Genomic DNA, 15,122 nt, shown 5'->3' on the forward strand with positions numbered 1-15,122 from the left:
CAACCGTCAAGGCAGTTGGACGAAGATGTTAAGGCATGCTAAGTCATTTGAACTTTGTCCAGAGGGTGATACGGTTGTATTACTTGTTAGAGAAATCATAGCTGAGTACTGATGACCTTAAGGAAGTAAACTTGAAGAAGTAACAAAACGGAATGATCAGTATTGAGTATAATTGGGTTTTTTTCTTGATTTAACTGCATGTAGCTAGTAAGGGAAATAAAAGGGATTAGTAATGCATGGTTTCTGTCCTGAGCAATTAGAATGAGAATTGTAGTATTTACTTAATTAAAGTCTCAGGATGAACGGAAAAAAAAGATAATTGTGAACCAAGAATCCAATTTTGCATATTTTGAATTTAGATGCCTGTAATATAAATAAGAAATTAATATTCAGGAAAACTTTTTTTGCAACATTTTGGAAATTAGTTTGTAATATTTCTAAATTCTTGGAGCTAGTTATAAAAAGAAAAATAAGTAGTAAAATGATTTTTAAAAGTTTTAAGATCATGATAACGGTGGTCTCTGTTTCATGGTAGTCTTTATTTCATTTGATGACAAATAAGAATATCTTTTAGCCTGGCTTGTTTGTTTAGGGTGGTTTTGATGTGTATGGAATATTTAAAGATACAAATGTTGCATCAACCAGTTGAGGCTTCTAGTCATATTGCAATGTTTATAGTGGTTTTCTTAAACTAACACTATTGGAAAGAATGAACACTTGGTAAAATAAATAAAAATGGTTGGCTTCATTTAATTTTTGTACCTCTTCAAATTTCATACTTTGTAATAAATGGTGGCAACATAGTATAAGATTGAGAGTAATGTTTTTAAGAATAATTTGAGGAATCATTCACATGGAAATTGATTTTATATTTTAAAATAAAATGTGTTAAAAAAGACAGCTCATAAGCATATCTCAGTTTTTGCAAGAATATTTAAGATGCTCTTTATATAAACAAATCTAATCATATCGGACAGTGGAATAATAGATCCACTTCAGAGTATGTGTCATTTTCCTGCAAGAAGAAAGAAGTAGGCACAAGTTCATTCTTGTTTTTTGATGTGGATATTTTTATGCTTTTCTTTATTCTGTCACATTACATAAAATATTCTAGGTTGAAAGTATTTTCCACAGTTAAAGTGGATTTCAGTCAATCTGAGATAGAAATAAAAGCTGTGGGGATAAGCTGAATTAACCATTTTAAGGAAAATATTTACTTTGCTCCAATGTTGGAATATGATTTTTAATAGTTTTTTTTATTTTTAAACAAAATTACTTATGTTACCTTGGCTGATTTCTTTCTAATTTCATACCATTAGATTAACATTCACATAAAATATATAGGGAAATAGCCATTATGCTAAAAAATAGTTTTGTCTCCTTTTTTTCTTCTCCGTCCCCAAGACAGACAAAAGAGAAAACAAATGACCTGGTTAATCACTTGGAAATCGTGACATAATTTCATGGTTACCGTTTAGCTGTGCCATGTTTGAAATTTCCTGTTCAGGTTGAACAGATACATGATAATGCAGCTTTTATATTTTCAGGAAAGATAAAGATGAATCATATCATTTATATACCCTAAAAGTCAATCCTAAGAACATATCATGCAAATGATTTAATAAACAGCAGCATCATTGGGTAGATAAACAGGTTTTTCACTAAAATTATAGAATATCTATAAATGGCCTTAAAATATATCCTGCCCATATTTTAATTCAGATTTTACAATTGTTGCCTTCTCTGCCAGATGCTGTTGATGATCTGACTATACCCTACTGCCTTATTATCTTCCAGATAAGCTTTTTTACTTGAATTATTGCCCCAGAGTTTGTCTCTGGTGCCTCATAAACTCAGATGCCTTTTTTCTTTATCTCTAAACATGTTAGAAAATGAAAAAGAATACAGTGAACAAATAGATAAACAGGCTTCTAAAGAAAATTTTAGCTAAGTTAGAATCATTTCAGAATATTAAGATGACTCAGATACAAAGAGGCAGAAATAAAGTATTTGAGAGCCATCTTTAGTCTATAATTTGCAAAAGTCAAAAATACAGGTGTGGCTTTGCCAGTGGTCTGTATTGGAGTTATGGAGGGAGGCTGAACAAGAATGAGATATGCTTGTGCACTTGTGCTTCCCCTCCTCCTCAGAAACAAGCACTGGTTTTGCTGTTTTGGCAAGAAGAAATACAGAGGTCCATTTGAAATAATGGAATTAAGGGAAGGCATAATTTATGCTGTTGCATCTGGAAAGACTTTTCCTTTTCTTCTGTTGGAATAAAAATGTAAAAATCTTAACGAGCTGTTATGTCTCTTCTAGTTATAGCATGAGAATAAATGGAAGGATAAGCTCCCCAAATGCTTCTCCATGGAAGTTGAAGTGAAATGAAAGTTAAAATAGATTAGTGCTTTCTACAATTTTGTTTCACCTTCTTAATCAGGGACAGAGTATGCGCTTGGTTAGGCTCATTAGCTAATAAGTGGAGGAGACAGCTGGGCCGAGTTGTCATACAGCCTGAGGGAGAGAGGGGTATACTGTCAAGCAACCATCACTGTTTTAATAGTAACATATCCATGAATTAAAACATTTAACTCATTATCTAGCAATGTTACTCTTTGCCCTTTTCTAGCAATCTATTACTCTGCTTTTTCAAAAAAAATTACATGCTTTACCACGGTTTTCCTAGTATTGGGTAACTTTCTTGAACTTTCACAAGAAATGTAATTAGAATTTTAGAGCAAGTGTTATAATATCTAAATTATAATACCCATAAATGTAATTATTGATTACCTCTATTGAGTCCAATTTTAATTTCATTTTTAGTTATATGTGATTGCATCTGGTATACACAAGAGAAAAGAAACCAAAGGAGAATTTGAATGGCAGCTGTATAATTGAAAGTCAAGTGTCTGCGTATTCTTTCAACTATATTTGAACATACCTACCCAGGTAAGAATAAGTGATCGCTCATTTCTATACTTAACACGATTTTGAAAAATGATTCAAAAGTATAAAAGATGTCTTTATTTTGTACCCATTATTTAAAAAGACAGTTTTATTGAGCAAAATGGTAAAATACATAAAAGCAAAATAAAATTGAAATCATGAATGTCTGTTCTCTAAAGATAACTTCTTTTATTATTTTGTTCTATATCACTTGTTTTTTGTTTTGTTGATTTTTCCCTTTAAACAATGTTGGGCTAATTAGTATATGTATTTTTTGTTGAATTTCTTTATTGTTTTTCTAACAAGTCTATTTTGTTCTATTTGAGAATATGAATTAATGTTCATATTTTCCATTGTATCTGTTAAATATAAACATACATGGTTTAAAATGTTTTTAGATTGGGTTTATTATTCAAAGAATATCTTTATAAATTGATATAAATAGTGCTTATTTTGCATAAGTAGAGTTACTAAAATTAGCATCACTGGTTCAAAGTCTATAATATTTTTAAAGCTTTTTATTCATATTGCTGAAATTACCTCCAGAAGGTGATAATGAGTTATAGTTTTCATTAGTAATTTTTGAAAATATTTGTCGACCCACTGATTTAGAGTTTTCCATTCAAACAGTTTCCCTAACTGTTTGTGTTGGGAATTAAACCTAGTTTGTGTTGAATTAAAAATGTAAAAAACTAAGTTAAGATTCTAAATTTTGGTTGCGAGCAGTAGCATCCTTTACTCACATGTATTCAGCCAGTTTGTCCCTTACACAACTAAGCCTAGAAGGAAAGTGAATATTATATGTGCACAATCCTTTCACACTGTCTAAAAGTACAATATTTACAGATGACAGTGAAGTATATATTTATTTGATTAATATCTGCTGAAAACATTATTTCACTCAGCTCAAGCACTGTGATTATTTCATTATTGATTGTACGATGGTGGTGATAATGGACATTAGTTAGGGGCAGGAAAACATAAAAATAGTTGCTAGTTGCTTTCTTCTTATAATTTTCAATAAAATATGATGAAATAAGAAATATATTCCAGTACTTTAGGCACAGATAGGATGTATTAAGTGCCACAAAAGAAATAAAAGGAAAGGGTGATTGCTGATAATGATACTTTCAGCTTGGGAACAAATGAGAGACCAGTTGAGTTGTGCTTTTTATTGGAGGCAGGATTTGACAGGTAAACATTTAAATAGAGTCAATTGGTGCATAGATACAGAACTGAGAAAGCTGGTGATATTCAGAAAATTGGAAAATAGAGTAGATATAGCAGAGTGATGAGAAATATGTTCTGTGACTTGGATTCCTGAACTTTGGCATTTATATTTCATCATTATATGATGAGGGACAGTTGCAGGGGAATAAAATTATCTGTGTTTTATTCTAAGAAGATTAATCTGGAAGTGATATGTGTGTTAGACTAATGGAGAGCAAATCCAAAGGGAGGGAGAACAATTTGTAGGCTTTTCTGTTTTATTTTCATCAACATCTGTTTAAACACTTGTTGTTTGCCAGGCACTATGGTAGGGACTGTAGAGAAAAAAAGATGAAGAAGATATAATCCTCACTTTTGAGGCACTTATTGTTAGACATGCATGGCAAAAAAAAAAAAAAAAAAATGGAATACACCATGACAGAGTAACAACTGAATTATTCTCATTCTCAAGGTAAGACTGATTGGTAACTAGCTATATTGAGATGTAGATACCAGGTTATCAACTAATACCATTTTTCCAAAGACGTCAAGTCTTATTATAAAAAGTGTTTCTAGTCTTTGAAAGAATTCAGTGAAACTTTAGCTGTGGTGAAAATAGTGTAAATGAAAAATAAGGCAGTGGTAATGTGGTGGAAGATTAAGGAGAGGGCTTTTTATCTTAGGAAAGAGGGGCAGGTTGGCATTAACAGATATGGGGGGAAACAGCAAAACTGGGATTTTCATGTGGGTAAAATAATAGGTTTGGTGTTGCCTTGCTCTTATGTTTTTTGCTCATATCTTTGCTAAGGCACTCAGCATTTTAAAATTTCATTGCAATTTCTTACATAATTAATTGAAGATTCATTTATTCACTATGAAAAGTGATGTGAGTTTCTTTAAAATTACAAGTATAATAAGAGTAAAAATAAGTTACACTAAATAAAACATAAGTAAAGACCTGATTTGATTCATACCATTGTATATATACATATATATATGTATATATATATATATATACATGTATATATATTTACTATATGTATAATTTAGCGTTTCTAGCAATCCCATGGACAGAGGAGCCTGGTAGGCTGCAGTCCATGGGGACGCTAAGGACTGAGTGACTTCACTTTCGCTTTTTACTTTCATGCATTGGAGAAGGAAATGGCAACCCACTCCAGTGTTCTTGCCTGGAGAATCCCAGGGACGGTGGAGCCTGGTGGGCTGCCATCTCTGGGGTCACACAGAGTCGGACATGACTGAAGCGACTTAGCAGCTGCAGCAGCAGCAGTCTCAAAAGTGGATGTATGTTCCTGCCCTAAGAGCTTAAGTAAATTTATTATAGAAGTCTTAGCGTAATGGACAGGAAAATTATCCTTACCACTTAGGTGCCTTAAATTTTGCATTGTTGAAAGGAAAGGGAAATTTGTTACTACGGAGTTATAAATAGATAAGTTTGTAGAATTTAAGAATTCAACTTCTCCAGGAAGGCTTTCCCGATTTTTGGATCGGAGACCAGATCTTGTGCCATTGATGAACCTTAACACCGCTTATTAAACATTCCTTAGTTGTACCATGCATTGTGGTTTTATCTATCATTTCCTGAGACTAAGATTCTTGAGAATTGAGTCATCGTTTATCATTCCAGATATAAATTCACTCTAAATAAAACTCACCACAATGTTGGTTTTATGGATACTCTGTAAATATTTCTTAGATGCAAAATTGAATCCATTTCCGTGATTTGTCTTCATCATTCCTGCCCTAGCTTAGATGTTTTTGTGAGCTCCATGTTAGTTTTCTGTCTCTCTATGATAAATCACTTAAAAACTTAGCAGCTTAAAACAGTGCTTATGTATTATCTCACAGTTTTCTGTGGACTACAAATCTGGGCACAGCTTAGCTGCTGCTTCTGGCTCTAGGTCCTCTGCAGCTACAGTCATTTCAGAGCTCAGCTGGGGCTGAAGCAGCCCCTCCAGACTCAACCATGGAGGGCCTCTCTCAATAGGGTTGCTTCCATGAAATTAAAGCTAGCTTTCTCTGGGGCAAGCAATCCAAGAGAGAGAGAAAAAGTGAGCATCCATGATGGAAACCGCGTTCCTCTATAACCAAATCTCGGAAGTGTCATCCCATTTGTGGTAGTTTAATGATGGCCTCTAAAAAGATAGCTCAAGTCCTAACCTGTGTTACTTGTGAATGAGACAGTATTTGGAAACAGAATAAAGGCTTATGAAGATAAATGGAATTAAATAAAGGATCTTGAGTGGGAACATCCTGGATTAACTGCTGCTGCTGCTTCTGCTGCTGCTAAGTCGCTTCAGTTGTGTCCAACTTTGTGCAACCTCATAGATGGCAGCTAACCAGGCTCCCCTGTCCCTGGGATTCTCCAGGCAAGAACACTGGAGTGGGTTGCCATTTCCTTCTCCAATGCATGAAAGTGAAAGTGAAATCGCTCAGTCCTGTCTGACTCTTAGCTAGATGACCTTTAAATCTAATAACATGTATCCTTATGAGGTGTACATAGAGAAGAAAGAAGGTTCTGTGAAGTCAGAGGCAAGGACAGGTATGATGCAACCACAATCAAGGATTGCCTGGCAACACTAGCAGCTGAAGAGGCAAGAATAAAATCTCCCTTAGACCTTTCAGAGGAAGTGTAGTCTTTCTGACACCTTGATTTCCAACTCTTGTCCATCAAAACTATGATTGAATGAATTTGTGTTGTTTTCAGTCACCCAGTTTGTGGTGGTTTGTTATGGAAGCCATGGGAAACTAATATACCACCCTTTTCTGTAGTCTTCTATATTTTAGAAATGCATCATAGATCTAGCCAGCATTCAGTGGCAGGGGGTCACAAAAGGGCATGAGTATCAGGCAGAAGCCGTATGAGAGTCTTGCTATAAGATTTCCGAATCCCTCCATTTGCTTGATATTTGATACATCTGTATAGCCAAACCATTAGAGTCATTATCTCACTTTCTTAAAAATCATGATCTTTCTTTTTGTATTTCCTAACTCTTTTATTAGAATTGTTATTCATTTGGATAGTCAAATTGGAAAACTTAATTTGAATTTCTGCTTTTTTCTTAATGCTCATAACCTTTAATCTATTAACCAGTCTTTTTCATTCTAATCCTTAAATTTTTATCATCTATCCCATGATTATGTCTTTCTAGAAGTAGCAGTATAACCCCTAAGTGCTCTGTCTGTTTCTGAGCATTTCCCCTTCAAACCTTTTGCTGCAAAGTGACTTTTGAAAATTCAAGTGGGATTACATAATTTCCTTATGTGGACTGGCTCTTGACTTCTAAAATCCAAAGTGTATCTTTAATCATTCCTTAATATAGGTCTAGAAAATTGTATACACCTTTCCAGATATATTATGTTCTTTCATTTTTGCTTACCTTTCTCTGGGATTCTCTTTTTCCAGTACTCAGATGGGTGTGTGTTTGTTTTTGTACCCAGAGCACCCTGCAGAATGCCTAATACAATGGCCAGCACAGAATAAGTTTTCATCTGTTGTAAACTAATGTTAAAGATGAAAGATGAAGAGAAGAGTCTTGAAATAGCAATAAATGACTAAACTTACAGACTCCTTTAAGATGGAAACACACGTAAGAGAAAGGAAAACTATGGACTAATTAATGATGGGCAAGACTGGATAGTTTAAGGATAGAATAAACGCAAAGGCATGTTCAATGTAAATGTGTGGAAGAAGTAGAAGTCAAAAAAGGGTGAAAAAAAGAGAGTTTTAGTTTTGAGACCCTATATAAAGTTTAGATTTGAATGTGCTGTAATGTGGTTTTAAGAGTATTAAAAGGTGCATCCTCACAGAGTTTATACTATATTAGATAGGAAGTGTAAGGAAGATAAGAAGTAGAAGAAATAGATGACAAAAATGCAATGCAATGTTAAGAAAGCAGCAGAAAAGGAGTTTGAGTAAGCTCCAGGAGTTGGTGGATGGACAGGAAAGCCTGGCGTACTGCAGTCCATGGGGTCACAAAGAGTTGGACACGACTGAGCGACTAAACTGAATTGAACTGAACTGAAGTAAGACTAATAGTGCTCTTGTCTGAAGAATGTCTCTGGGGAAGTCCCTCAGTGGAGAGCATATTCAAATCGTATTCAGCAGATGTGTTATGCTTAATCAGCATTTAAATACCAAAGGAAATCCTCTTTAAGCTGTTTGCAGAAACTGAAGAAAGCCATTTTACTTTCACTGACCTTTGATTGTACATGAAAAATTTAGATTTAGTACATCTGTATGTGATATAAAAATTAATCATTACCTGTATAATATTAACATTAGTTTTTATTTAATGAAGAGACAAAGGGAAAAATGCTTTGTATATTTATGTAATATGTAATTGTAACAAATGGTTTATGCATGAATGAATTGCTATTTGAATGAAATAGTGAAAACAGGGAAAATGATTTTTTGTCAAATATGTTAGTCTCTATGTTACAGATTGGTAATCTATGGGCTTTTAGCTTAAACAAATTATTTATGCGATGAGAGTATTATATAGTATATCAAAGCCTTAAATATTTAGAGATAACATTCTCTTTTTTTTAACCTCTGAAGGTTCCCCAAGAGTTAACCTTCTTTACAAAATGATTTACCTTACTTTTAGAACATAATCTACATTGATAAAATTTAGCTTAGCAAAAAGATTCTTTAAAAAGGACATTTTTTACACATGAAGACAGAAATAAATGAATAAGAAAGATTTACATAATTATGTGCAATGAATGAAGAGATGGAAGTGGCTATCTCAGAGAAGGAAATTGTTAAATGTTGAGTTTTGAATTGCATAGTTCATCAGTTTAGTGGCTTGACAGTCTAAACTGTAAACATTTTGATCAAATGACTACCTGTAATGGTCAACATCTCTTTATACAAGCAGTCTGTTTTATGTATTAATATGAATCACATCTATAGTTGACGAGTCTCTATAAATTACAGTTCTTATTTTGCAAGTAACAGAAAGGAGTTCTGTGTACTTTAGGCAAAAAAGTATTTTGTTGAAAGGATATGAGTTAGCTCATGGAATCAGAGGGTAATCAGAAAAACAGTTCTCAAGAAAGACAGGAGCCAGAGCATTTCCAGGGATCTAGAGAGCAGGAAGTGGAGAGAGACTGTGAAAAGTACTGCCATGGAGCTAAGTCTGGACCAATAATGTGGTTTAATGCTATTCTTCCCACATTCACAAAGCCAGTGTGCATGGCTGGGTTTCAATCATTTGCCCTCTGCCAGGAACCATGGCACTTGATTAACAATTCTCCTGAGACTGCTAGCATGTGGAGAGGGTAGGTTCCCAAAAACAATTTCAGAGTTTTAGGACTAAGATGGGGAGTAGGGCAAGTAAAAACAATTGATGTTTCTAAAGCCTTTCTTCAGAACTGTCATTCGAAAAGTATCAAACTCTAACAGCAAAAAACTGAGAATAAAGATTTTGCCAGTAAAATTAGCATAGATTAAATAGTAATGTTGCTCAGGTTTTAATAGATATCTACTCTTATGAAAATTTTCTTTGTTCTTTCTTTTATACATATGTCTACTGTTTGTCATGTGCTAAGTGCTGTCCTAAGCAGTGAACATAAAGCTATAAACTATAGAATTCGTTTTTGCTTTGTATAGAGTCTTAGTGTAAACTGAAATATATATGACAATTAATATATTGCAGGAAGTCTAGAACCAGAGCTGCAGTAGTTTCCTAGAGTTGCCGTCAGAAAGAGCTACAAACTGAGTGGCTTTAAACAACACAAATTCTAGAGGCTAGAAGTCTGAAATCTGGGTGTCAGAGGGTCCTGTGTCCTGCAAAGGTTCTAAGGGAGCATCCTGCTGTGTTTCTTCCAGCTTCTGGTGGCTGATGGTCTTTCTTGGCCTCCGGCAGCCTACCTCACCTCTCTGGCTCCATCTTCACACGGCCTTCTTCCCTGTGTCTCTGGGTGTGTCCTTGCCTCTTATGAAAATACCAGTCGTTGAATTTAGGCTCTATCCTAAATCCAGAATGATTTCACCTCAAGATCTTGAACTAATTACATCTGTAAAGACACTGTTTCGAAATAAGGTCACATGCTGAGGTTCTGAGTGGATATGAGTTTGGGGGAAATGGTGTTTATCCCACTATAGGGAGGGCACATGATACTGTTGGTGTTCTTTGTAGGGTCCCAGGGCCTGTTTTTGGGGTATGCTAGAGAATCCCACTTGCAGGAAATGTCTGAGAGTGAATGCTCAGCAGAAGGAAGTGAAAAGTGAAAAGTGAAGCTTGCTCAGTCGTTCCGACTTTTTGTGACCTCATGGACTGTAGCCTACCATGCTCCTCCATCCATGGGATTCTCCAGGCAAGAATACTGAAGTGGGTTGCCATTTCCTTCTCCAGGAGATCTTCTCAACCCAGGGATTGAACCTGGGTCTCCCGCATTGCAGGCAGACGCTTTACCATCTGAGCCACCAGGGAAGCTCACAGCAGTAGAAGGAAGCACCAGCAGAAGGAGAGGAGTGTACAATGGACCCTCCCAGTGCTTGTGAGGAAGCATAGTTCATTGGAAGAAATGAAAGTATCAGTAGTTCAGTTCAGCTGAAGCAAAGAGTATAGGGGACTGGTGAGAGGTGGACAGGAGAGAGGACAGAGACGAGGTTACATGGAACAGATGATAAGGGAACATGTAAGGGCTTTGACATTATCCTGAATATAGTAGGTGCCTTTGAGGGAACAGTGGTAGTTTGTTAGTCACTCAAGTCCTGTCTGATTCTTTGTGACCCCATAGACTGTAGTTATAAAATGAAAAAAAAAAGAGAGAGAGAGAGTGAAAGAGTGAAACTAGGACACGCAGCTGTATCTACAGTCAGATCTCAACACTATAGCTGGCAACCTTCAACCTTTAATATTAAACACTAAAAGTAAAGGCACTTAAATGTTAGCAGTGGTGACTTTAATTTTACTCTTTATAACATTTTTAAAGTACAGCAAGTCCAAAGAGCTTATACTACTTTTATAATGGTGGGAACAAAAACATTTTTTTTGAAAATTTTAGCACATTAAATAAACCTGATATAAGATTTACATAGCATAGTGTTTTTAAAAATAAGTAATTGATTTCAAGGATTGCATATCTTTTGATTTAGGAGGGAAAAGAGCTGTAAGTGAATAAAGAATTATACCACCTGAAGAAGGTATTTCATAAAATATCCTGAAATATGTATGGAGATATTGATTGCACATCCTCAGGTGGGTTATGTAGACATTGGCTAAATCAAGAAAAAAGACTTCTACTTTTGGACATAAGATAGGAAATACATTTAGACTGAAAGCATTTTTCTCTTGATTTTGAAAACCATGTCAGTGAGTGAGCAATTTAATAAAGCATAGAAATTGATCCTTTTATGTAAGTTGTCATCAGTAACACCAAGTTATCTTATGTAAGGTGATTAGGCAGAACATTCCTGTGAAGATTTTACTAATTTTTGTAAGACTGAAGTGTATTTAAATTTTTGGAATGCAAAATTAGAGCTTTAATGTTAAATTTATTTTACATATCCAAGGGTCGTGCTGTGAGAACAGAACACATTTGCATGTTCTTCTGTGTTTTCCACCAGCTTCAGAATATTAAACAACTATTCCATTAACATATACTGGATGATGTGATGGGGCAATTAAAACTCTCACATCATCTTTGGACTGTTTCTCTTGCAAGAGATAAAGCAGCTTAATTAATGTCTCATAATAATGTTTCTAAAATGTTTATCAAAGAAAATCATTTGATACTTCTGTGGAGGTTTTTTGTTTTTTATTTTTTTCAAAGTATTGATAATTGCTTAAATAGCATTGTTTACTTTGATTCACCAATAAAATTGTTTGCTAATCCTGACCTGAGATGATGTATAAATATTTTGCTATTAAAAATAGTACAGAGTTCAAACATTTTACTTGCTAATGACTATAAAGTAGGCAGACCTTCTTTCTTAAAAATAGTCTTGAATATATTCTAGTAAAATATATACTGGAAATACATTTCTTGGTTAATTATTTATAAGAAAATATAGATACCAATAATTATAATAGAAAACTAAACATTTCAATAGAATCAGCCATGTCCAACTCTTTGCAACCCTATGAACTGTAGCCCATCAGGCTCCTCTGTCCATGACATTCTCCAGGCAAGAATGCTGGAGTGGGTTGCCATGCCCTCCTGCAAGGGATCTTCCCTACTTGGGAATTGACTCTGCCACTCTTACCTCTCCTGCATTGGCAGGCAAGTTCTTTACCACCAGCATTACCTGGGAAGCCCAAAATACATGAGTGTCACCACAGGTCTTTTTCATGATCTTCTCGTTGAAAGTATTAGTCGCTTAGTTGTGTCTGACTCTTTGCAACCCCATGGACTGTAGCCTGCATCAGGTTCCTCTGTCCATGGGATTCTCTGGGCAAGAAGACTGGAGTGGGTAGCCATTCCCTTCTCCAGGGACTCTTCCCCACCCAGAGATTGAACCTGGGTCTCCTGCATTGTTGGCAGATTCTTTACCATCTGAGCCAAAGGAGCTGTACTTTCAGTGCAAAGGTTGACTTTTGTCTTTTTTTAATAAATTTATTTTTAATAGGAGGACAGTTGCTTTACAATATTGTATTAGTTTCTGCCATACATCAACATGAATCAGCTATAGGTAAACACATGTCCCCTCCTTCTTGAACCTCCCTTCCACTTCTCACCCCATCCCACCCCTGTAGGTTGTCACACAGCGCCAGGTTTGAGCTCCCTGTGTCATAGAGCAAATTCCCACTGGCTGTCTATTTAACATGTGGTGATGTACATGCTTCAGTGTTACTCTCTCACTTGGTCCCTCCCTCTCCTTCCCACACTATGTGCACAAGTCTGTTCTCTATGTCTGTGCTTCCATTGCTTGACTTTTTCAAACAGCTTTATATCTCTTATATCATTTAGTTAGCCCATCCCCCAAATATTTTTTTAAGTAACTTGTCCTATATAAAATTTAACTTAATTAGGACTGTTATGGCATCACTGCCTCAATGGACATGAGTTTGAGCAAACTTCAGGAGATAGGGAAGGACATGGAAGTCTGGCCTGCTGCAGTCCATGGGGTCACAAAGAGCTGGACACAGCTTAGTGATTGAACAACAACAACAACACGACTATGAACCTGAAAGTCTACCTGCTTGGAGTTTATAGGCTTCCCTCCACCCCCATTCTTGAGTTTTCTAAACTTCTGAGAATTAAACATCAGTCCCAGTAGCATTAATAATATTAATTACAATGTCCAGCACTTACATATTGTTTTTAGCTGTCTATATAAAGGAACCTGTCTAATTCTTATAAGGATATTTTGAGGTAGGGGACTCAGTTACAGATGAAAAAGCTTAAGCAGAAAGCGGTAAAGTAAATTTGCCCAAGATCAAATGGTAGAGAGGCGAGTAGAACCCAGGTAGACTATTTTATCCACCATACTCAATTCATGAAGAAGATATAGATTCATATGAAAGAATTTTAATCCAAAAATATCAGACACCTCATCAGTATTCCCTGTCATCTTCTTGTGGAAAGATCTGACATACAGCTCTGTGATAGCTGGGTTACGTATTTCTTATTCTCCCACATTTTTGTGCCGCTAATCCTCCTCATATTTCATTTATTTCAGATCCCTTGACTGTTCTCCTACCTCATATTCAGTTTTATAGTTTTATTTACATGTTTTCCAATATACAGAAAGATTCCAAGAAAAACCTCTTATTTTGTTTACTTAGAAAAGATGAAAATGTCATTTTGAGAAAGTAAAACATTAGTTTTGTGTCCTAAAGATAACACTAATACAAGCAGCAATAGTAAGTTTCCAGGGTAGTGAGAATATTAAAAAGAGTTTTTATATCCCCTTTCATAATTTAAACTTACACTTGATATTAAATTTTTTTGTGAGAGGAAAATTACACATTTTCTATTCCTTGTGATAAACCAAGCACACACAGTAATATCCCTGTTATAACCTCAAATCCCTGGATAGACCAGAAAATAAATATATATAATTCAATTTAGAACTGTATTGGAAAATAAGTCAGAGAACCTTCAATAGACCAAAAAGTATGAAAAATCCATAAAAGGATACACTGTCAGATTTGAAAGGGAAGTCATGATTGAAGATAGGCCCTGGGGAGGGCAGTTTGAGGGAGGGTGGATACACTATTTGTATAGCTAAGTCCCTTCACTGTTCACCTGAAACTGTCCCAGTGCTGTTTAATGACTATTATTGTTCAGTCACTTAAGTTGTGTCTGACTCTTTGTCACCCCATGGGCTGTAGCTCCTCTGTCTATGAGATTTCCCAGGCAAGAATACTGGAGTGGGTTGCCATTTCCTTCTCCAGGGGATCTTCCCACCCAGGGATAGAACCCCCGTCTCCTGTGTCTTGTGCATTGGCAGGTGGGTTCTTTGCCTCTGAGTCATCAGGGAAGCCCTACCCCAATACAAAATAAAAAACAATTTTTAAAAAGAAAACAAACCATAGGCCTTGGGTAGGACACTCAACCAAAGGTGGGTGTTGCATTAAGAATGCACCAGTCTCAGAAATGGTAGGTTCCCGCTTCCTGGAGAAGCCTTGAGCTGGGATGAGTAACTACTTACTTAGTTGTGATGCAGAGGAGCTTTGTCAAGTATTCAGACTGGTAAAAGAAAGCCCTAGTTATCTTCTGCAGTCTGGATACTGAAGATATGTGCTTGGATTAGAGAAAAACAGTTAAGCGTTCTGGTCTTAGCAACCATGAGGAGAATCAGAGAACTCTTTCCTCTCACTCTCATTGAAGACAGATTACGGTACTGAGATAACACGAGTTAATAAAGTAAGCAGAGTGCAGTTAATATATAACAGCAGAAGGATGGGGGGGCGGTATTCCTTGAATAGAAGAGAGTAAAGCAAAAAACTGAATTAAAAACTTGATCATATTCCTTTACCATTTCAACTTGT

General features: G+C 35.6%; 1 protein-coding gene across 6 annotated transcripts in view; it reads left to right on the forward strand.

Moving 5' to 3' along the window:
* GULP1 (GULP PTB domain containing engulfment adaptor 1) overlaps positions 1–15,122 on the forward strand; it is a 332,692-nt gene that overhangs the window by 125,788 nt on the left and 191,782 nt on the right. For 5 of the 6 annotated variants that reach the window (XM_070359407.1, XM_070359381.1, XM_070359392.1 and 2 more), the window contains one exon: positions 2,824–2,949. The exons of the other annotated variant lie outside the window; for it this stretch is intronic. The gene's annotated coding sequence lies outside the window, so the exon portion shown is untranslated. The remainder of the gene's footprint in view (positions 1–2,823; positions 2,950–15,122) is intronic. 6 annotated transcript variants of the gene reach the window in all.

The sequence above is a fragment of the Bos mutus genome, chromosome 2 (assembly GCF_027580195.1).
Source record: "Bos mutus isolate GX-2022 chromosome 2, NWIPB_WYAK_1.1, whole genome shotgun sequence".
Lineage (NCBI taxonomy): Eukaryota > Metazoa > Chordata > Mammalia > Artiodactyla > Bovidae > Bos > Bos mutus.